The sequence below is a fragment of the Rhinatrema bivittatum genome, chromosome 2, assembly GCF_901001135.1.
Source record: "Rhinatrema bivittatum chromosome 2, aRhiBiv1.1, whole genome shotgun sequence".
NCBI classification, from domain to species: Eukaryota; Metazoa; Chordata; class Amphibia; order Gymnophiona; family Rhinatrematidae; genus Rhinatrema; species Rhinatrema bivittatum.
In genome coordinates this window covers 24093265-24117679 of record NC_042616.1, presented here as the reverse complement: position 1 = coordinate 24117679, position 24415 = coordinate 24093265, and the positions used below count along the sequence as shown (strand labels likewise).

Here is a 24415-nt window from a genome sequence, read left to right as displayed (position 1 = left end):
TTTACTAGTAACAGGAAAATTTATAATCCGTAGATTTAGTATACGAGAATAGTTCTCAATATTCTCAATTTTCCTTTGTAACTCACCCTCATTTTTTATTTGGAGAACTTGAATTTTTCCTACCTTTGATAGTCGTTGTTCTATATCATTAACATGTTTCTGCTGAGCAATCATTACATCAGTATTACCTTTAATTACTAAATTAGATTCATTCACAGAATTTGTTAAATTTCTAATAGAAGAGTCCAGCTTAGTCAAATAGGTCCATAAAGTATCCAAAGTAATATTTATAGGTCTCATTATTACTTCATGGCAGATCTTTTCTTTAATTTCAATTCCTTGACCACTGTGTGGGTGACCACCTCTGGGTCACCCACACAGTCTCTTACCTCACAGATGCGTCCATTACCGCAACTCAAAGGAACTGTTACCCAACCAAATTGCACTATCTTATAATTTGCTTAATTTCATATTCTTTTATGTAAATTTGTAAATATGCTTAATTTTTGCACATATACTAGATAAAATCGTATATAATTCTTATCCTGTAAGCACCCCCTCCTCCTTTTGCCCTTCCCTCCAGTTAGAATTTGTTTAACTTAACTTTTAAAATTTGTTAGAATTTGTTTAACCTATTTTCTCTCTAACAGCCTAGTTCTACAGTCCCTGTTATAATGTAAATTTTGTTGTTGTTTGCTCTGTTAACTGGTTACCCCTTGTTTACTGTAAACCGGTACGATAAGACCTGGTCTTGAGCATCGGTATATTAAAAGAATTTAAATAAATAAATAGTTAAAGCTTTTGATACATTATAATCTTGATCTGATTTTTTTCTCCACTATTGTGGGCAGTGAAGTCCTCACTTCTGGTATCCCCTGTTCTTCCCCAACCATTTCACAGATTTCTTCCAGACTCTTAGTATCCCTTTGTGAGGTATCCGGAAAATTAAGGGCTATCAACCCTTCTTTGCCAGGTGGAGTTGGTATAGTTGGCGCCCCTGGACTTAAAGAGATGTTCTGGGCCAACCGGGACGGATTTTGCTCTGAATCTATACCTGTAGCGGCCCCCTCAACAGGGGTATTCAACGGAGAATTCAGCCAATCTGCAACCGTCCTTTGGCCCACCTCCACTATCGGAGTACTTGAGATTGGCTTAATTTTGGCCTTTCTCTTGGTGTGAGGCATATGATATATTCTATCAATAGACGCAAAAATGAAGGACCTAGATCTCGATGCAGAGGCAAACTTACAATTATCCAATACTTCTCTTGTGAAGGTCGAGGAGAAATTTTATAGAAACTTTGCCTACCTGCTGCTGTTTCAACTTTGTTCTTTATTCCACTACATAATCCGGTACATATCCGGTATGTATCCGGTCAGAGCTGCGCGCCTTCGGCAGCTGCGCACCGTAGGGCGGGGTTGTTTAAAGTTCTTTTCCGGCCCCTACTGATGACGAAAAGGCAAATGATTGGCTTTTCTGTACCGTCGGGGCAGAGTCTCGTCTACCCCCGGATATCCAGTCGCGTTCACAGAGCGCAAAAAGGCCACTTCAAGAACAGTCACTAGCAAACAGCCACAGGTAGGACTTGGGTAAAAGCTTGCGCTTAGATTCACAGTGAAGGGGTCTGAACGCTTCAACCTGACAAAGGACTTCATGTACCAGAATTCCCTGCTTCATGACGGGTTTACTTACAGTCTGCAATACAGCTGTAATTAGGACATTGAGAAACTCTCTGTCAGCACATTGCACATTTTCATTTTTTGGCTTCGCTGTTCTTATTCTCTGATAAGCTTTCACTGCAGAACATGGGAGAAGTTTCACGAAAGTTCCAGGGTGTCTAGGGAGGGGGTCAGTAGCCCCTTCAGCCGGAATATGCTTGCTCAGCAATGCTTAGAACGCATGTGTAAAAGATAAGAACTGTAAAGTGCATAAGAGTCTGCTCCTGGAGGGGAGGGGCATGCAGTTGTACTGAGCCTTTGTCTTAGCTGCATCTTGCTGGCAATAAAAGTCTATCTTTACGGATCAGTTGTCTGGACCTCCTTACTGACTAAAAAGAGACGGTTACAACAGGAATCAGATCTCCTCACCTCCTTATTGTTTTCTTCTCCCAATTCCTGTATTTCTTGGGGGTGACAAGGCAATTTCATTAGCCACCTCTTGCCACCCCTGCATTCTAGATTAAATGCCTGATAATGTTTGCTCTGAATTTTTCCTTAGGATCCGGTATTTATCCAACTATCTGTCGGGGTCACCACTCCATCACTGCTACTTGTAGAAATGGCCCAACACTGTAAGCTCTCCAGGGCAGGGGTGGAGCAAAGCAAAACAAAGGAATGACCTCGTGAAATGCTGGCACTGCAAGCTCTCTGGGGAAGGTGGAGCAAAATGGAATAAAGGCAGGGCCCCATAAAATGCCTGCAGTAACTGAGGTCAGGAGCAGCACAGCTCCAGCCGAATTCTTAAGAACCCTCCCCCACACTCTCCTTACTGCACCCGTCCCTCTGCAGAGTCCCTGGGCCACCTTTCTTTAGTGGTGCTGCCCTCTTCCTCCTCCTCGGCCTGCTACTTCCCCCCTCGCAAGCTGATACAATAAAGTGCGTTCAGATGAATGCACGGTTTTACCCACACTTGGGAGTGCCTTTTCTGCAGGCAAAACTTACTCCCGATGAAGGAAAGAGTTCTGCATGCAGAAAATGTGCATACTTCAAGGAGAGTAATACTTAGCGCCCTGGCATGGAAATCCCATGCAAATGACTGCATTAAGTATTACCTCCTAGCACATCTCCTTTAGGGCTGGAAACATAACGCCGAGGTCAAGGCTGGAGTTGTTTCCAATGCTATAGAAAAGATAATTAAAAAGGGAAAAAAATATCCAGGTTGCTAAGTGGCGACAATCGCTGCCGCCACCTAAGCGGATAAGTACCGATTTATCCGTCTATTGGGCAGCGGTAAGCGCTGCCAGATAGCCGGATCCGTCAGACGTACCTGGCTATCCGGTGCGGTTACCATTACATAGGCCACACTTATAGAAAAGGCCTTGTGAAACGCAGGTACGGCAAGCTCTCCGGGGCAGGAGGCACAAAGCGGAATAAAGGAACAGCCTCGTGCAACACCTGCAGCCCAAACCCGAGAACCCTCCGCCGCTCTCGCCTTAATGCGCCCGTCCCGCAGCGGGGGCCCCGGGCTGGCCCACCACCTCCCCTTCCCCATCTCGATTGTGCCTCCCTCTTCTTCCCCTCCTCGGCTGCTGCTCTGCGTTAAAATGTGCGCTCGGTGTTTTTAACTCCCGATGCATTATTAGCTTATTGTATCGGGAATTAAAAAAAAAAAAAGTAATCTGAGCGTTAAAAATGTGCGCTGAAAATCCACGCACAGTTTTTTAACGCTCAGATTATTGCATCGGCTCCTTTTTTCTTTGCCGCATAGTCCCACCAGCAGTCGCAGAGTGATGACGCACTTGAAGCAGCAGCCCTGCCAGCAGTCTCAGTTTGATGAGGCATCGGCGCAGCAGCCAATCAGAAGTGGCAAGAGGATGAGGTCACTAGAAGGGGACGGTGGCTGCAGCCTGCAGAAGGTGGAAGACGGAGATCTCTCCCCTGCCTCGTGCTCAGAACCCAGCAATTTACTTTTCTTAACCAGAAATAAGCGATTGCAGTGAAGCTCAGCCCCGGAGGGTAAGCGGTGCCTTTCCAGCCTGTTCTCTTCCCGGTGTCCCTGTGACATTTTCTAGCAGAAGCAGCAGCGCTGAGGGGGAGCAGCTCCAGGCAGGGGGCTCTGCACAGGGGGCAGGGGAGGGAAAGCAAAGCGGGCTCAGGTCTTTAAATCCCTGAATGCAAACATCCTTATGAGCTGCTCTGATTGCAGCCCTGAGGTTTCCCATACATTTGGATTCTAAAAACCTGAGCATTAAATTTTAGGATTTAGGGGTAAAAGCTTTGCCAAGAAAAATCCCCACAAGACCAGGTGGCTTGAATAGGAGCTGAGTGAGGGGCTAAGCACCACCCCGGGAAAGAGAGAAGAGGGGAGTTAGCCCACCAGAGGCTCCTCTCAAAGCTCACAATTTTACTTGTCCTTTGTACTCTCTGTAACCTGTAATTTTACTTTAATGTTATTAATTTGTAGTTTTTATTACTTTTTTCAATTTTGATATCCTTGTTTGGTGAGGGTCTGTCTGTATATTCCATGTGTGACTCAGGTGAGGGATTCACCTAATGTGTAATCTTTGTGTAAGAATCTGTACCAGTCCTGCTTGTTTTGTTTTACAATAGATATTTTTATACATTTAAAAAACATTTCTAATTCTGAAAAGCCACTGAAGACGTGGCTTTTCCTCCAAGCCTTCCCCTAGTCAAAATGACACTTCGGACTCAGCTTAAGGAATGAGATAATTTCTAATCTCATAACCAGTTATATATTATTTATTTGTTGCTAATTTCCGCTCTACCTTTCTTCCTGGCTACTTTAGCCCCCAAGTTCTTTGCCCTTGTTTTATGTAACTTTGCTTGATTCAGCCTTCTTGTTTTTTGGTTACTCTTGTTTTTTTCCCCTAAGTTCCATGTAAACCGGCCTGATGTGAATTGTATTCGTGAAGTCCGGTATAGAAATATATATTAAATAAATAAATAAATAAATAATTCACATTTGACAAAAAGCTCATTGTATAGCTGCTTTAGTGCATAATAAAAAAATGTTTGTTACATTCAGGGTAAAAAGCCCGTGAGTGAGTCAGTTGAACTATTAGATGATCAAGAGGTAAAAGGGGAACTTAAGGATGACAAAGCCATAGCAGAGACTAAATGAATTCTTTGCTTCGGTATTCACAGAGGAAGATGTAAGACATATACCCATGCCAGAAATGATATTCAAAGTGTGATCCAAAAGCACTTAAACAAATCTCAGTGAACCTGGAAGATGTATTAGGGCTAATTGACAAACTAAAGAGTAGGAAATCACCTGGACCAGACAGTAAACATCCTAGAATGCTGAAAGAAATGAAATTGCGGACCTACTCTAGGAAATTTATTTATTTGTAGATTTTTATATACCATTGTTTGGTGCACTCCTTCACAACGGTTTACAGTTATAACATAAACATAAGAAAATTACAATCTGTAAGATACAAACAGGTAACTCACTGATGTAAAGTTCTTAATACATCGAACTGCAGATAAACATATTAAACATGAATATATGCGGAACATAAGATTGAAATGAAGCAGGTAAAGTTATGCGGCATAAAGCACCGAATGCCTAATTTTATAAATCCTTACTGAATTATTTCAACATTTTTTTTTTAACTGTAGGCAACCTTCAGGACATATTCAGGACATATGTAGGCAACATATACATATGTATATACATATACATATGTAGGCAACATATACATATGTAGGACATATGTAGGCAACCTTCAGGACATATGATAGCTGGATCACTTGTGTTTCCAGACTTCACCACCCAAAAGACTTCGTTACACAAACTGCCTTCGCCTCTTTATTTATCCGTTATATGTTATTGTATATTTTTTACCTCATTTAAGTAGTTAAAGTAAAAATTGGAATTGAAATTATTTTTATATTGTATTTATTGTGTACACTTCAGGGAAATCTAACCAAGTTATAATTTAACCAGACTTAGTTCATCTTTATCTAAAACCATCCAGTTTGTCCCTAACCCAGAGAAGTTACCTTATGAAGTTTCCTTGAATCGTTACTATTCATTATGTTATGTAAAGCCTTGTTTAATATGTTTCTTGTAAAGCCAGGGGCACTGTTTCCCGTCCCGCGGCATTATTGTTGTTACCTGTAAACCGGACTGATTTGTTTCCCAACAAGAATTTCGGTATATAAAAATTCTAAATAAATAAATAAATAAAATATTGCTATGATACACTTAATTCCCCTAATAAACGCCTTATTGTTACTGAATACTATTGGCACCACCTATGTAATGTAAGACCCATATTTTTTACTGATGCCCTATTGTAAACTGTTGTGATGATGAATAACTTAATGACAGTATATAAAAACTCTTAAATAATAAATAATCACAAATTTAACTGTTAGTACTAAGATGCGGAACCTTCATAAGTCTATGGTACCTGACGACTGGAGGGTTGCCAATGTAACACCAATTTTTAAAAAGGGATCAAAAGGTGATTCAGGAAACTACAGACCTGTGAGTCTGATGTCTGTGCCAGGCAAAATGGTAGAAACTATCAAAGAGAATAGAATTGCTGAACAAATAGAGAAGTATAATTTAATGGGATAAAGCGAACATGGATTTAGCAAAGGGAAGTCTTTCCTCACAAATTAGTTACATTTTGCTGAGAGCGTAAACAAACACGTGGATAAATGTGAGCCAGTTGATATAATTACCTGGATTTCCAGAAAGCATTTGATGAAAGTCCCTCACAAGAGACTTCTTAGGAAATTTAAAAAGCCATGGGATGGGGGCAGTATCCTATTGTGGATTGCCAACTGATTAAAAGATAGAAAAAGGAGCGTAGGGCTAAATGGTAAATTCTACCAATGGAAAAAGGTGAATAGTGGAGGGCCCCAGGGATCTGTTCTGGGATCACTGCTTTTTAATATATTTATAAACAACCTGGAAATGGGAACAGTAAGTGAGGTGATCAAACTTGCTAATTACACACAATTAATCAAAGTTGTTAAATCACAAGAGGATCGTGAGAAATTGCAAGAGGACACTGCAAAACTGAGAGACTGGGCATACAAATGGCAAATTAATGTGAACAAGTGCAAAGTGATGCACATAGGGAAGAGTAACCCGAATTATAGCTACACAATGCAAGCTTCCACATTAGGACTCACCATTAAGGAAAAGGATCTAGGTGGTGGTTAAAATACATTGAAATCTTCTGCTCAGTGTGCAGCAGCAGCCATGAAAGCAACTAGAATGCTAGGGATTATTAGGAAAGGAATGGAGAATAAAACAGAGAATATCATAATGCCTCTCTGTCACTGCAAGGTGTGATCTCATCATGAGTATTTTGTGAGTTCTGTTCACCATGTCTCAAAAAGATATAGCAGAATTAGAAAAGGTACAGAGAAGGGTGATCAGAATGATAAAGGGGATGGAACAATTCTCGTATGAAGAAAGGCTGAAAAGGTTAGGAATCTTCAGCTTGGAAAAGAGCTGGCTGAGGGGAGATATGATAGAGGTCTATAAAATAATAAGTGGGGTGGAACGAGTAAACGTTTAATCAGTTGTTTGTTCTTTCAAAAAGTACAAAGACCAGGGGCACACAATGAAGTTACTAGGTATTACATTTAAAACTAATAAGGGAAAAAATATTTTTACTCAACAGATAATTAAGCTCTGAAAAATGTTGCCGGAGGATGTGGTGAAAGCTGCATTTAAAAAAAGGTTATCCTAGCATGTGGATTGATGGATTCAGGACCAGTGTGTTATGCACCTCTGCCAGCAGATGGAGACGGAGCAAGCTGACGTCACAGTATATATATACTCCCATAGTAACTCCAGCCTGCAGGAATTCTCCGTCTCCAGCAGATGGTGGACATGCATCTCCCTACTGGGGATTGCTTCGGATTTTAGAAGGAGAATTTTAGAAAGAAAAGAAAAATCCCCATTCCCTGTACGTACACAGATCAGTCCAGACTCCTAGGTTTTGCCTCCCCACCAGCAGATGGAGACAGAGACGTTTTGACCGACTCTGCCTTATATTCTGAGGTGCCACCTACAGTCAGTCAGCATTTCTCTGTCTCCAGGAGATGGTGGAGGTGCAAAATCCTACAGTCTGTAGCTAGTTAAAAAAAAAAAAAAAAGATACCTAAGTGTTTTTCAAGGGGTTTTGGCTTTAATCTTTTAGTGTAGTGGTGGTGTTAGTATTTCTTTAAAAACAAAAAGGGGGATGCTCTTTGTCAGTCGGTAGGAGCTTTTTCCTTTTAGCCTTCCAGGGGACGGCAGGTCCTGAGGGGACCATCTTCCCTGGAATCGAGGCTCCGCTGTTAGGGGTTGAGAACCCTGCCTTACAGCGCGGGGGTGATACCGGGGAGCCCGGCTCACTCACCCCGAGACAGACAGGATCCGTTCTTTTTGCACTTTTTGCATGCCGGCACCATTCCTGGAAGGGGGGGGAGAGATTTCCATTCCTCCTCTTTCCCCGCATCCTATGGCCCTCGAGGGGGCTGTCAATCAAACAAATCTCCTGGCCCGACGGAGGAGAGCCCCGAGAGGGCTTCAGACTCCTCCTCTGATTCCTTCTCTTCAGATTTTGTATTGTTGCTGCATAAGGCCAGAAGGGCAGCTCGGAGGCGCTTTGGAGAGGGTTCCAAGGTATGTGGGGCCCAGTGGTCCAGGAAGCCATAAGGCAAGAGGTCCTGGCCTACGGCGGCTCCAAAATCCAAGAGACCACTACGGACTTTATCCCCCTATCCGTGGGATGATTCGTCCTCCGAGGATTCGGAGCAGGGCGCTCAAGAGCCTAGTGGGGCATCTCATCAGGGGAAGCAGCCGGAGGAGGACCAGGATCTACCTACAAATCATGGAGGTTCTCAAATTGTTGAGGGAGATGACCCAGAGGTGGTCTGCCTGTTTCTCAGGGATGAGTTGGGCCCATTAATTCCGGCCATTCTGGAAGAATTGGGAATTGAAACCCTTAAGGAGGATTCTCAGATGGGTTCTGTGGATCCCATCATGGTGGGCCTGCGTGGTCCAACCAAATCATTCCCTTTTCATCTCTCTGTTACGGATTTGTTGTTCCAAGAGTGGGATACTCCTGACCTGGGTTTGAAGATCAGGCAATGGACAAGTTGTATCCCTTACCAGAGGAAGCCTTAGACCTTCTCCATGTCCCTAAAGTGGATGCAGCGGTATCGGCTGTCACAAGAAAGACCACTATCCCTGTGACGGGGGCGATGGTGCTCAAAGATTTCCAGGATCGGAAGCTGGAGGTGCAGCTTAAAAAGATATTTGAGGTGTCTGTGTTGGGTGTTCGAGCTGCCATGTGCAGTAGTTTCTCCTTGAGAGCAGGTCTTCGCTGGGTTCAGCAGCTGCAAAATAGCACCGCCCTAACTGAGGACGAAGCGGTGCAAGCGGGACATCTCGAGGCGGCAGTCGCTTATAGTGCAGATAATCTTTATGATCTTTTGCGTACTTCAGCCAAGTCTATGGCTTCAGCGGTTTCGGCCCACGGGCTTCTCTGGTTGCGAAATTGGTCAGCGGATGTTTCCTCCAAAGCTCAACTGGGTTCTTTGCCCTTCAAAGGAAAACTTATTTTTGGGAAAGACCTGGAGGAACTGATTCAATCCTTGGGAGAGAACAAGGTACACCGTCTACCAGAGGATAGGCCAAGATTGAGGGGCTCTTTTCCGTCTCGCTCGCAGCTACGGGGAAATTGGAGATTCCGTTCATCCTTGTCATCCGGATCTTCCTTTTGACAGCCATCAGGAAGACAATTGTCCTGGTCCCAGTCCTTTCGAGGCCGGCGCTTCAGCAGACCAGGAGCTCCTCAGTCCGCCAGTGGTGTCAAGTCCTCCCAATGATGTGAGGCTGGTCCATTCCTCTGCTCCAGTGGTGGGAGGCAGACTGTCTCGATTTTATGAGGAATGGGCCACTCTAACTTCCGACCAGTGGGTCCTCAATGTGATAAAGCTCTGCATTAGATTTTGCTCAACACCTCTGAGATCGTTTCCTCGTCTTCCCCCTGCTTGTACGTCGAGAAGCGCTGGGCGGTAAAGGACATATTGCACTGTCTCCTCAAACTCGGGGCAACTGTAAAGGTTCCTCTCGTGGAACAGCGAAGGGGCCATTATTCCAAAGAAAGAGAGCGCCTTCCGGCCCATTCTCGATTTAAAAAGAGTAAACAAGCAGCTGTTTCTGAGGTGTCCGGGGTGAGTGCTGGCTATCCTTTTGCGAACATTGCTGTGTCTCTACATTGTGCCGGCTAGCCCCCCCCAGTGACTGATACCACCTACCTCTTCCGGGCTCTGACGTCGGAGGGAGGAGCCTTCAGACGCCAATATCTGAGGCGTCTGGACGGCGCGTCGCCAAAGCCGGCATAGTCGGACTTGCCGGACATTGGTTTCGTTTCATTTTTGAATATAGAAACAGCTGTCAAGCGGAACTGGACTGAATAGTGAATAGTCTCTTAAAGAGATCTTTAAAGTTTACTAGGTATATAAGTTACTGTTTTGTGTGGTTTGTCCCCCCTCTTGGTAATGCCACACACTAAGAGGAAGGGGAAAATATCAACTTCTACACCTGTTTCCTTAGAAAATCAGCCCCGCATTCAGGATCTCTTTTCTAAAGCCATTGTTCATTCACCAGGTGGCGAGGTCGCTGGAGTGTTGGCCCAAGAGCAGGGGTCTAACTCCCTGACCCATGTAACATCCTTGAGCCCTGGTGCCCCTATAACACCAGAACCACCTACTGGACAAATTAGACGAGAATTATTGTTCGAGGACTCCAATTTGAACTTGAATTTAAATCTGAACTTGGTCTCTATTCCATCTATGGACCAAGTGGGGGGAAAAAATGTAGACTCCCCTCTACCAACCCCTAGGTATCAAGATTTAATAGAACAGAGGGAGGAATACAGTACGGTAGTGAAACCAAAGGTGAAGGAGATGGCAGGAAGTCAGGGAAGTGCATTGATAGATATTCCTTTAATAGTACCAACTAAGTTTACATTGGAAGAGATAGGAACGATGATTCTACCTATGCAAAAATAAATAAACAACTTAGCTAAAGTAGTGCAGGAAGGATTGGAAAATAATAAGGCATTACAGTTGAAAGCTGATACATTAGGTACGTCAGTAAATAATTTGGAAAAGAAAACCGAAGAGATGGAGAAGGTTCAATTTAACTTAGTTAAATCAGAGAAGATACAATCTGATAAGTTAGAACAATTTGAAAATCAGATTAGGAGGGTTAATTTGCGGGTCTTAAATTTTCCCAAAACCCATTTGCTTTCCCCAAGAGAATTATTTAGGAGTTATCTTATAAATATCGTAAAATATACTGATGCTACCCTTCCAGGAATAGCAAGGATATATTATATTACTCAAAATTCTGGGAGATTAGAACAACAACAAAATCTAAATCAAGATGAACAAAATGAAGATATAAATCTTTCTGATTTATTAGAGAAATCATCAGAAATGGAAATAAAGACCCGAGCAACGTTACTGGTTCAATTTTCTGATATTTCTCAAAGGGATGCAATTCTTAGGTTATATTTTAGGTACCAGAACCTAAAATTTAATGGTTATTCAATTTGAATATTTCCTGATGTTTCTGTAAATACGCAGTTGAGGAGGAAGCAATTTCTTACTATGCGAGATAAAGCAATTCAACGTGGTGCCAAATTTATCTTAAGATTTCCTTGTAAATGTATTCTAGTATACCAGAATTCAAGATATGTTTTTCAAAATCCTGATCATTTACGCACATACCTTGACTCCTAATCTCATATTTCCCTTTTGGTTATTTAAGGGATAAGAGATTATAAGAATATGGTTTAGACACTTTTTTAAATATATAAAATGTCTTCAGACTGCTCTGTCTTTCTTTTCAGCCAGCTCTGTAATTGCTAGTATTATATTTTCTTTCTTAAGTATGCAGAAGCTATTATAATGATTTTTGTTAAATGGATTACCTGTTATATTACTATAGTACTGTGATATCTTATTGAAATTTGAAAAATTTAATAAAGTATAAATTAAAAAATAAATAAATAAAAATAAAAAGAGTAAACAAATGCCTCCGGATTCCACGGTTTTGCATGGAAACTCTGAGGTCCGTCATTGCGTCGGTGAGAAAAGGAGAGTTCTTGGCATCTCTAGATCTCACAGAAGCGTACCTGCACATCGGCATCCGGTCCGACCACCAGAAATTCCTGAGGTTTGCCAACCTAGGCCACCATTTTCAGTTTTGTGCCCTGCCATTCGGCCTCTCCACGACACCCAGGACTTTTACCAAAGAAATGATTGTGGTGGCGGCACAGCTCCGGAAGGAAGGTTTTTTTCCTTCATCCGTATCTGGACAATTGGCTCATTCAGGCGAAGTCGGAATTGCCTTGCCACTCGGCGGTTCAGCAGGTGCTTCAGCTGTTGGAATCACTCGGATGGGTGACCAACTTCGCCAAGAGTCACCTGGTTTCCTCTCAGTCCTTGGAATTTCTGGGAGCATGGTTCAACATACAGCAAGGCCGAGTCTTTCTCACTGGGGACCGCATCCTCAAGCTGCAGGAACAGGTTCGGGATTTGTTATCCAAGCATCCTTCCAGAGTCAGGGATTATTTGCGAGTCCTTGGATCGATGACGTCCACCCTCGAGTTGGTTCCCTGGGCCTTTGCTCATATGAGACCTCTGCAGTCCGCATTACTTTCCCGTTGGAGCCCGGTGTCGGAGCAATTTCATCTTCCTCTGCCTCTTACAGAGTCTGCTTGTTCCAGTCTAGATTGGTGGCTCAACCTGGACAACTTGAGCCATGGAGTATCACTGGAGAACCTAGATTGGACAGTGGTCACCACGGATGCCAGTCTCTCCGTTTGGGGAGTGGTGTGTCGGGAGAAGTCAGTACAGGGCCAGTGGTCGAGGGAGGAGTCCCAGTGGTTGATCAATCGTCTCAAGACCAGAGCAGTGCGATTAGCTCTGCATGCCGTTCGACCAAGTCTGCAAGCGAAGATGGTCAGGATTCTCTCCGACAATGCGACTATAGTGGTTTATATCAATTGACAAGGAGGAACCAAGAGCCGACTGGTGGCGAGTGAAGCGCAACAATTGATGAGCTGGGCAGAAACGCATTTGGTCAGCATTGCAGCCTCTCATATTGCCGGGGTCGACAATGTTCAGGCCAACTTTCTCAGTCGCAATTGCCACGATCCTGGGGAGTGGGAGCTCTCGCTGGAGGCATTTGACTTCATCTGCGACGTTTCGCAATGCCAAGGCTCATCATTTCTTCAATCATCACCGCGAGTCAGGAGCGGAGGGCGTGGACGCTCTGGTTCTCGCCTGGCCAAAGAATGTTCTTCTGTACATGTTTCCTCCATGGCCTCTGATCAGGAAGGTGCTGCGGCGCATAGAATCTCACCCGTCGGAGGTGATTTTGGTAGCTCCAGAATGGCCGAGGCGTCCATGGTTTGCAGATCTAGTCGGCAGGGGCCCGTTTGTTTAGAAGAGGCAGATCGCTTTTGAAAGGTAGTGTTTAAAGAGCAAGGGCTACTTGGATGCAGTTGTGGCTACCCTCTTGCAGTCTAGGAAGCCCTCTACTTCCCTGGCCTATGCCAGGGTTTGGGGGATTTTTGAGTTGTGGTGTATGGATCAGGGGGTGGCTCCTACTGCTGCCTCGGTTTCACATATTTTGTCCTTCTTACAGGCAGGGCTCGCGAACGGCCTTTCATGCAGTTCGTTACGGGTGCAGGTGGCGGCTCTCGGTTGCATCCGCGGTAAAGTTGGTGGTGCACCGTTGGGTGCGCATCCAGATGTCGCACATTTTCTCCGAGGGGCAAAACATTTACGTCCGCCGGTCAGGTCCATCGTGGATCTTGAACTTTGGTTCTCAAGGCTCTGTGTGGGGCTCCTTTTGAACCAATGAAGATGGCGACGCTAAAAGATCTTACATTAAAGACTGTTTTTCTTGTGGCTATTTCCTCAGCTCGTCGAGTGTCGGAGCTTCAGGCGTTATCCTGCAGGGAAGCCTTCTTGAGGATTACGGACACGGGAGTTGCACTACAAACGGTTCCATCCTTTCTTCCAAAGTTGTATCCTCATTTCATTTGAATCAGTCGGTGGAGCTCCCGTCTTTTACTGACCTGCATCGTGTCGATCCCCAGTCGAGAGATCTGAGGAAGCTGGACGTGCGTCACATTTTCTTGCATTATTTGGAGGTTACTAATAGTTTCCGTGTGTTGGATCATCTTTTTGTGTTGTGCAGTGGTCACAACCGGGGGCACAAGGTGTCCAGGGCTACGGTTGCTCGCTGGTTGAAGGAGGCTATTGCTTTGGCGTATCTGCTTCAAGGCCGAACGCACCTGGTTGGGCTTTGAGCACATTCCACCTGTTCGCAGGCAACTTTGTGGGCGGAATGTCAGCAAGTTTCGCCGCAAGAGATTTGTAGGGCGGCTACATGGACGTCGTTGCACACCTTTGTGAGGCATTACCGGTTGGATGTCTGAGCCCCAGACTCTGGGGGTTTGGTGAAGCTGTGATCCGAGCGGGACTCTCAGGGTCCCACCCTAACCGGAAGAGCTCTGGTACATCCCAGGAGTCTAGACTGATCCAGGTACATGCAGGAAAAAGAAAATTGGTTCTTACCTTCTAATTTTCGTTCCTGTAGTAGCACGGATCAGTCCAGAGTCCCGCCGTTTTTCAGTATTTGGATGTTGGAGAGTCCGCTCGTTCACTATTTAAGATAATTTTTCTGCAGAATTAGTCTTATTTATATGCTCACGGGTTCTGTTTATCTTAGAGTCCGTGAGTGGGTTAACTACCGGTTTCTTCCCCCCTCCCTGGTTTCCAGTGGGGCTGTTCATTTGATACAGTTAAATACTGACAGACTGTAGGTGGCACTTCAGGATATAGGGCAGAGTCTGTCAAAACTTCTCTGTCTCCATCTGCTGTTGGGGAGGCAAAACTGAGGAGTCTGGATGATCCGTGGTACTACAGGAATGAAAATTAGCAGGTAAGAACCAATTTTCTTCTCTCCTGCGGTGATACCAGATGGTCCCTCTCTCAGTTGAGAATTCCTGAGGTGATTTCTGTGGTCCTTCAGATGTGGGGCTTGGTCCGGTAGTTGGTTTTTCAGCTGGCATGGACTTAGCTGATTGTACAGCTTAAAGGAAGCCGAGCGCAGTGGTGACCGCAAATACCCTCTCCCCAGCAGCCGGAGACCGTGTCTGTACTCGGCTGGGAAGGGCTGAGCTCAGATAAGTTTAAAAAAAAAAAAGAAAGTCGGAGACAGAGTAGAGGGATTGTGTAGGACTTCCTCCGATCTCTGTGCTCGGCGCGCTGTTCCGACATTCGTTCCTGCACCCGTGGGGGTTAAGGGAACTGGGCAGCCTGGCAGGTTGAGCAGCCCTGGTGGGCTAGGCCCCGCTGTTAGGCTTTTTCCTGTGCACCGTGTGGTAGGCTGCGGTGGCGTTTTTGCACGCTTTTCTGCACGTTCGTCTGCCCTCTACAGGACCGTCGGTGTGCGCAGTGCATCCGGCTGTGGGTCTGAATCATGCGCCCAGTTTCTTTTGGGTGCGCTGCCTGTGTGCACGATCTAACAACGGTTATGCACCAAGGTTTGGAGCGGTGACAGTGCGCTTAGTTTTGCTGCGTATAGACTTGAGATGCCTAACTTTTGTGCACTTAAATTTTTTCCGCGAGAATCGGCTGGACGCACATCTTCAGTCGCCTGTTAAGTGTACTGATGGACTATTGCGCCGGTGTCCAAGAAACCTAAGCGCCTTTCTCTCTGTGCTTCCTGTCATATTCAGGCATCTCAGCCTGGAGTGCCCTCTAATGTGTCAACGCAGCTTAGAGGCTCAGGGAGAATTATCTTCCTGTGATTTTGCTAAGCCTGGTTCTTCCCAGCCTGATGATGGCCTGGGTAAGGACTTGTCCGGAGGAACACCTGACCTTGGAGCTCCCTTGACTGGTTCCTCCGCAAGGGACGGCGGCTCAGTGGGATCCGCACAAATGCCTTTGGGGTTTGGCATGGATCCTTCTGCCTTTTCTTGGGTAGAATTTTTTCAAGGATTGCAATCCTTTCTTCAGGCGCAGTCCTCCGCCCCGTCCAATCCTGTCAGGTCAGATCCTCAGGCAGTGGCCTCTCCCTCCTCTGGTACAACGTTTAAGCGCTGACACACACCTCTGTTAGCTGCGGGTGTTCCCCACAGGAATCCGGATGGCACTGATGATGAGGCAGATCCTGACTCTCTGGAAGATGGGGAAATTCCCCCGGGACTGGATCCATATAGGACTGTGTTGCGGTTCTTTCACAAAGATGAACTGCCGGCCCTGATTTCTGAAGATGCTGGGAATGCCTGGGGCAAATTCCATGTCTGAGCCAAAGAAAAATCCCATTTTGGTTTCCTTGTGTGAAGCCTCGTGTTTTTCCCTGTGATGGAGGCCATTCAAGAATTGATTGATCTTGAGTGGGACGGCCTGGAGGCAAATTTCAAACGGGGGTCGGACGTTGGAAAGCCTGTAGCCCCTGGATCCAGTGGTGAGAGAGCGTCTTCATTTTCCCAAAGTGGATGCACTCGTCTGTGCCGTCTCTAAGCGGATGACTATCCCCATGGAGGGAGGAGCAGCCTTGGAGGATGTGCATGAGAGCAAGATCGAGGCCACCCTTACGCAAGCATCTGAAGAGTGGCAATGACCTTGCGCACAGCTTCCTGTTGTTCCCTGGTAGCTCGCTCTTGTCTGCTTCTCTCTCAGAGGTTGATGACTCTGGACTGAGCTCCAGAGCAATTATGGAACCTGCTGCCGCCTTTTTAGCAGATGCGAGCTGTGATATGATCCGTACGTCGGCCAGAGGAGTGGCTTCAGTAATAGCAGCCAGGCGTCGATTATGGCTGCGAAATTGGTCAGCTGATGTAACTTCCAAAGCTAATCTTACGAAGATGCATTTTAAAGGCTCGCTCTTGTTTGGGAGCGAGGTGGAGACATTGGCCAGTAAATGGGGTAAATAAGAATCAGTTGCAGCACCCCTTTGGTATGAGGGATCGTCTCAGGGGTTCCAAGCGGTTTCGTACCTACAGAGGGTTTGACCTTCCCGAGGACTCAGCCTTTCGGCAGGTCTCAGTCCTTTCGTCCCAGACAGTCCAAATGAGGGGCGGGCTCGGAGAGTGGATCCTCCTGAGTCTCCCAATGAAGGTTTGTCGACCCACCTTCAGGAGGAGGAGATCGGGGGACACCTATCTCTCTTTTATCAGAGGTGGGTCGAGATCACATGGGATCAGTGGGTCCTGGAGGTGATACGAGGAGGGTATGTGCTGGAATTTCGCAGTGTTCCTCGGGACATGTTCATGGTGTCTCCCTGCCACTCCCTGCAGAAGAAGCAGGCAGTGGAATTTACGCTGCCAAGGCTCTTCAGTCTGAGGGCTGTCATTCCAGTGCCTACATCTCAAGAAAGTATGGGGCGCTATTACATTTATTTTCTTGTGCCTAAGAAGGCGGGCTCCTTTCGTCCCATCCTGGATCTCAAAAAGGCCTCAATCGTCATTTGTGGGTGACTCGTTTTTGCATGGAAATCTTGCGCTCAGTGATAAGGGCTGTGCAGTTGGGGGAATTTTCGACCTCCGTCAATCTGTTGAGGCCTTCCTCCATGCTGTCATCTGATTGGAGCACCAAAGTTTTCTGTGATTGGTGGTTTTGGGATGCCATTATCAGTTTCAGGCTCTGCCTTTAGGTCTAGCCACCAATCCCAGAACTTTTTCCAAGGTTATGGTGGTGGTGGTGGCAGAGTTGAGAGAGGATGGAACCCTAGTGCACCCATATTTGGAAGACTGGCTGATTTGAGCCAAGTGTCTGGAAGGGACCCCCTGGTGACCCGCAAGATGATCTCCCTATTGCAGGAGCTCGGTTGGGTGGTGAACCTAGCCAAGAGCAGTCTTCAGCCATCTCAGTCGTTGGGGTACTTGGGTATTTGGTTCGACAGAAGTCAAGACAAAGTTTTTCCTGCCAGAGGTTCTGATTCAGAAGCTGATGTTTCAGGTGCGTCTTTTGATGAGCACTATACGCCCGACAGTGTGGTCCTATCTACAGGTTCTTGGTTTGAGGGTGGCAACCCTGGAAGTGGTGTCGTGGGCGAGAGCGCATATGCTTCCTCTTCAGTGTTCCCTGCTGTCTCGTTGGAACCCACAGTCTCAGGATTACTCGGTTCGGATACATTTGCCAATGGAAATCTGCTCTCACCTCCAGTGGTGGTTGCAGGCGGATCATCTGAGAAATGGAGTTTCCATGGCATTGCAGGTCTGGTTGGTACTCAGAACAGATGCAAGTCTCCAGGGTTGGGGAGCTCACTGTCAGGAACTAATGGCACAAGGAAGCTGGAATACTGAAGACTCTCGCTGAAGCATCATTTGCCGAGAAGCCTGGGCGGTCCAGTTGGCATGCTTGCAGTTCAGCAGCAGATTGCAGGGTCAAGCAGTCAGAGTAATGTCAGACAACGCAATGGCAGTGGATTATATCAGTTGGCAGGGAGGAACCAAGAGCCAGCAAGTGTCGCAGGAAGAAGACCAACTTATGGAATGGGCAGAAGGGCATCTCCAGGTGATCTCGGTCTCTCACATGGCAAGAAAAGACAACGTAGGAGCAGACTTTCTCAGCAGGGAGAGTCTGGACTCAGGAGAATGGGCATTGTCAGACGAGGTATTTCTGCTGATATTGGATCATTGGGGTTTTCCGTTTCTGGACCTGCCAGCGACTTCTCGCAATGTGAAAGATCCTTGATTCTTCAGTCACAGGAGAGATCCGAGGTCCTTGGGCATCGATGCTCTCGTGCAGGTCTGGCCAGAAGACATGCTGTATGCCTTTCCCCCATGGCCCATGTTGGGCAGAATAGTTTGAAGGATCAAAGGCCATAGGGGGATGGTGCTCCTGGTGGCACTGGATTAGCCCAGAAGATCATGATATGCGGATCTACAAAGACTCCTGGTAGAGACCCCCCCTTTGTCTTCCGCCACACAAGAATCTGTTGCAGCAGGGGTCTGTCCTTCACAAAGATCCAACTCAATTTTGTCTTATGGTATGGCCCTTGAGAGGGCTCGCTTGTTGAAGCGTGGATATTCTACTGCGGTGATTGCTACCTTGCTTCGAGGTCGAAAGTTCTCCACCTACTTAGCCTATGTGTAGGTTTGGAGAGTGTTTGAGGCTTGGTGTGAGCATAGAGGTGTTCTTCCTCATTCAGTTAAGATCCTGCTCATTTTGGAATATTTTGCCGGATGGATTAAATAAAGCAATGGCCCTTAATTCCATGAAGGGACAAGTTGTGACTCTTGCCTGTTTCAGGGGACAGGTGAATGGTGAATCCTTATCATCTCATCCTCATGTGGCCTGTTTCTTGAAGGGAGTGAAATATCTTCGTCCTCCCTTGTGGAGTTTTAACCTGGTGTTGGATTTCTTGGCGGGCCCTATGTTTTAACCGCTGCATAGCCTTTCCTTGCGGTTACTGACCTTGAAAATGGTGTTTCTGGTGATGATAAAGTTGTGCGTGTTGGATTTCCGAGCTGCAAGCCTTGTCTTGCCGGGAGCCGTTCCTTCGGGTGACTCCAGGAGCGGTACAGCTGCGTATTGTTCTTACCTAAAGTGGTCTCGGATTTTCACTTGAATCAATCCATTTCCTAGCTGTCATTGGATAAGGAAAGAGATGCGGAGGAATATCTCCTGTGGTATCTGGAGGTTTCTAAGCCTTTCCTAAAGATGGATTGTCTGTTTGTCCTTCCTGGTGGAGGAAATCAGGGTGAACCAGCTTTGCTGGCTACAGTAGCTCGCTGGATTAAGGAGGTGGTCACGGATGTGAATGTGGAGGCTGAAAAGCCGTTGCTTTCTCAGCCGGTGTCATGTGCGGAGGTTAGATTGTTGTCTCTGTCGACATTTGCCGAGTTGCAACTTGGTCCTCCTTACACACTTTTTCCAGGTATTATTGTCTGATGTGCAGGCCCGGGAGGATGCAGCCTTTGCACATGCGGCATTGACTGGGCCATGAGCAGCCTCCCACCCTATTCGAGAGTAGCTTGGGTACTTCCCACTGGTCCTGCATCCATCTGTCCACGTGCTAGGAAATGAGAAATGACTACTTACCTGGTAATTTCCTTTTCCTTAAGGTGGATAGATGGATTCAGTTTCCGGCCCTCGGCTGCCGATTCATTGTGTGATGCTCCTCCTGAGTGGCTGCGTGTTCCAGGGCATTACTGGTAAGTTGTTAATGTGCTGCTTGTCTGAACTCATTATTTCATGTTGGCTGAGTATTGAAATGGTTATTATGGGCTTTAATCAAGGCTTTTGCTGGTCTGTCCACAATTGCTTTTAAAGACAATACTGGCAGGCATGGGTCACTGCAGGAGAATAAATCCTGTGACGTCAGTTTGCGCTGTCTCCATCTGCTAGCAGAGGTGCGTAACCCACTGGTCCTGAATCCATCTATCCACCTTAAGGAAAAGGAAATGATCAGGGGAGTAGTAATTTCTTATTGGACAAGTTCCAGGAAGAAAAGTCCATTAACCACTATTAAGGGAGAGTTGCAGAAATCCCCTGCTTATTCTTGGGATAAGCAGCATGGACTCTGTCTAATCCTTGGGATGCTGCCAGGTACTTGTGTCCTGGCTTGGCTGCTGTTGGAAACAGGATACTGGGCTTGATGGACCTTTGCTCTGACCCAGTATGGCAGGTCTTATGTTCTTTTGTTCCAGTGTTACCGTTTCATAGATTAGATTGTTGCTGTGTGAGGTTTGGGAGTTAGCGCTGTTTAAATGTGATGGGTTTGATACAAAGGTGCTGAGTGTTTTCTGCAGGGTTTTGTGTTACTTCCCAGAGTGCCCGGTACAGGAGGGAGTTAACTCTCCAGATTCTCTCTTTCTCTTGTCCTCAGCCTGACCTGTCTCTGATGCCGAGTACATCGAATAGAAAGGGAAAATCTCGCCCGTATCTTATGAATGTTCCTGTTGGACCGATGGATGGCTTTGTTGGCTCTGAGACTTCAGTGATGGGATCCAGACCTGCGAGGGTACAGAGGTCCCAGTCTGTAGCTCAGACGCCTCGCCTGGAGCAGGACAGGAAGGATATGAAGACGGCACTGGGAGTTCTGCCTTCTCCAGAGCCAGATCCCTCCTCAGTGCAGCCTCTGGCAGAGCCCCCGGGGATCAGAGGAGGGGGCAGGGCTGGCTCTGGATCCCCTGCAGCCCAGGACATTGGGCTCTCTGTGGATGGTTCTGGTGCGGCTGGAAGCGACAATGAGCAGCAAGTTGGAAAGGATTCAGGGGGAAATCTCCTCGCTGGAGCTGCGCTCAGGGACCCAGGAGAAGGAAATCTCTGCTCATGCTAAGCGGCTGCAGGCGCTGGAGAACAAGGTGGGACGTTTACTCTCAAACTCTTCAACATCCGTTCAAGATCTTGTTTCACTCTGTAGGAACATTAAGAAGTTAGAAAATGTTTCCAAAGGAAAAATGTTTTAGAAATATCAACTTTCCCAAGAGATAATATTTCATCTGGGGAGATGATTAATAATTATTAGGGGAGGCTTTGTAAATATCTAAGGAATCTCTTCCTCCAATTAACCAAATTTCTTTTCTAATGAACATTACATTTATAAAGGTTTTCTGTCTTTTGTTGCTGATCCACAAATTGAGGAATAAGAAGTTGAACCCAAAAACTGATTTTCTAAACCTCGGTCATTTTTAGTCTTGATTTCCCAGCCAGGTCACCTCTACACACCCTCCCTTCCCCCGCCACCCTCTATTCCTTTACTGAAGTCACAGTGACGGGGGCTGCCCATCTTCTCTCCTCCTCCAAACTCACTACTTCAGGGGTGGCCAATTCCAGTCCTGGAGAGCCACAAACGGGCCTGGTTTTCAGGATATCCACCATGAATATGCATGGGATAGATTTGTATGCACTGCATCCATTGTATGCAGATCTGTCTCATGCATATTCATGGTGGATATCCTGAAAACCTGGCCTGTTTGTGGCTCTCGGGGACCAGAGTTAGCCACCACTGCAGTACTTGCTCCTCTAACCCCATTGCCACCAGCTCCTGAGCTGTATCTGTCCCATCCTCAATCTATCACTTTCCACTGTTACTGTTTCTGCTGCTTTGAAACGCGCTGTGATCTCCCCACTCCTCAGAAACCCTCACTGCTCCTTACCTGTCCTGCCAAATATCGTCCCGGCTTCCTCCTCCCTCCTCCCTTTCACTTCCAAACTACTTGAACTTGCTGTTCACCGCCTCTACCTTGATTCTTTCATCTCAAGCCATTCCCAATCCACTCCAGTCCGGTTTTTGTCCTTTACATTCCCCAGAAACAGCTCCTGCCAAAGTCTCCAAGGACCTGTTCATGGCTAAACCCAAAGGCCTTCCCTCAGTCCTTATCCTCCTTGATCTGTCTCCTGCTCTGACTCTGTTGATCACCATCTCCTCCTTGATGCTCTGTCCTCACTGGGATTTCAGGTCTCCCTCCTGTCTTGGTTCTCTTCTTACCTCTCTCATTGCACGTTTAATGTCTTCTGGTGGATCCTCCTCGCCTGCCATCTCTCTATCACTTTCTGAACCCTTATCCGCTCTCTCATCTCCTCCTGCTTACACCAATGCTGCCTGCTCCTCCCCGCTCTCCCCGTGAGCCCTCTCTCTCCCCTCCCCTCCAATCCATCCAAATTTCAGCTGCGTGACTTCTCTTACCACGCTCCCTGCACCCAGATAACCCCTCTTCTCACCTCACTACATTGTCTCCTTATCCATTCCCACTTACAGTTCAAGCTCCTCTTACTCACCTACAAGAGCCTTCACTCTGCAGCTCCTCACTCCCTCTCCTCTCTTATCTCTCCCTGTACCTCTCCTCTCTTATCTCTCCCTGTACATTTCCTCGTGCCCTCCCCTCATCATGCAAGTCCCTCCTACCTGTGTCCTTCTCCTCTACCCCCAATTCCTGACTCCCTGCTTTCCTCCTGCCTGCACCGTGTGCTTGGAAGAGACTTCCTGAGCTGCTGCCTCAGGCCCCCTGATTATCCCCCTTACAGCCTCATTCATTTTAACATTTTCTTAATAAAATAAATTCCCCAAGTCCCTTTTGCCCTGTCTATTTATTTTGATTAGATTGTAAGCTCTCCTGAGCAGGGACTCTCTCTTCTCTTTCTGTACAGCACTGCGCCTGTCGAGGAGCGCTATAGTAGTGCTACAGTCTGAGTCCTCATTACCTTCTGACATCAAAGAAAAAAGTTATTAGGGGATAGCAGACCTTACACTTGTGCTTTTAGGGCCCCCAAAATGTCCCTCCCACCCCCAGAGAGCCTCTCTCTCTGTCACCAAATTTGTGCAGGTTATGAAGTTACGCAGGGAGTCACAGGGGTGGAAACTATAGAAAATCAGAACTTTACATTAAATATAATTCATCACTTAATCATCCTGCATGTGAACCATGGAAATAACTGGAAATGGGAGCTAAGTTACTGCCCAGGACCCCAAACTCTTCCTGCCCTGCTATTTATTTGATTGATTGATTGTATTTTGTTAGTCTCCTAATTTTGAAAAATCATCTCGATGCGAAGCACATACAGACATTGAAATATCTAATCGTATGGCAGGATTAGCACTACTGCTACTATTGATCATGTTTAAAGCACTACCAGTCATACACAGCGCTGCACAGACACACATAGGAGACGGTCCCTGCTCCAGGGAGCTTACAATTTAGATAAGGCAAACATGCACAGCGAACACGATCTGCCAGAGTTTTCTTTATTATAGAGAGTACTTAGGATTTAAAAGCAGCATCAGTAAGGTGAGTTTTACACTGGATTCACTTATGGCCAGAGAGGGAGCAAGACGCAAGGACTCAGGAAGTCTCTTCCAGGCACTCGGCAGAGCGAGGCAGAAAGCAGGGAATCGGAAGGAGGTGGTGGAGGAGAAAGGCACAGATTAGAGGAACGGCATTCACGAGGAAGGGAGAGAGAAGAGAAGAAAGGCAGTGAGGAGCTGCTGAGTGCATTTGTAGGGGAGGGAGAGAAGCTTGAACTGTAGGTGGAAGTGGACAGAGAGCCAGTGTAGCGACCTGAGAAGAGGGGTTACATGATCATAGCGAGGTTAAAGACAGAGAAGTTCTGCAGCTGAATGTTGAAGAGATTGCAGGGGAGAAAAACGATTCAGCGAGAGGTCAGCAAAGAGCAAGTTACAGAAGACTAAGCAGGAGGAGATAAGAGAGGGGAGGAGGGTTTTGGCTCAGAGAGGAAGGGATAGATTTTAGCAGTGTTACAGAGGAGGAAGTGACTCACTTTAGCAGTGTTTTGGATGTGCAGAAGGAGGGAGAGGCATGAAAGATGACCCAAGGTTAGGGACTGAGCAAACAGGAGGATGAGAGCACAGTGAGCCCTCCTGATGTGACAGAATCAGATGTTCCTGATGTTCTGGATAATGCTCTGTTAGATCTGGGGTTTTATTATTCACTGATTTATCCAGGCAGAGGCGTTTGATATTCTGGGTCTCTGGGATTAGACTTGTAAACCTCGAGGTCCAGAAACGAAACTGAGTCCAGGAGAACAAGTCTGGCAGTTCCTGGGGATGAGGGGTCCTGGTGTCCCCTCTTCCATGATAAAATGTTATGGGATTAAAGCCAGCTGAGCCCCTCCACGTGTCCCTGAGTGTTTCTGGTTTCTGTTTCAGGTGCCGGTGACATTTGAGGACATCGCTGTCTCTTTCTCTCAGGAGGAGTGGGGGTATTTAGATGAAGGGC

At 46.4% G+C, this 24415-nt stretch overlaps 1 long non-coding RNA gene across 1 annotated transcript; it reads left to right on the top strand.

Moving 5' to 3' along the window:
* Positions 1 to 3546: 3546 nt before the first annotated feature.
* On the top strand, positions 3547 to 24408 carry LOC115083689. Its single transcript, XR_003854382.1, has 3 exons — positions 3547 to 3674; positions 20566 to 21043; positions 24346 to 24408. It is a non-coding gene; the product is annotated as an uncharacterized LOC115083689 (long non-coding RNA).
* The last annotated feature ends 7 nt before the right edge of the window (positions 24409 to 24415 follow it).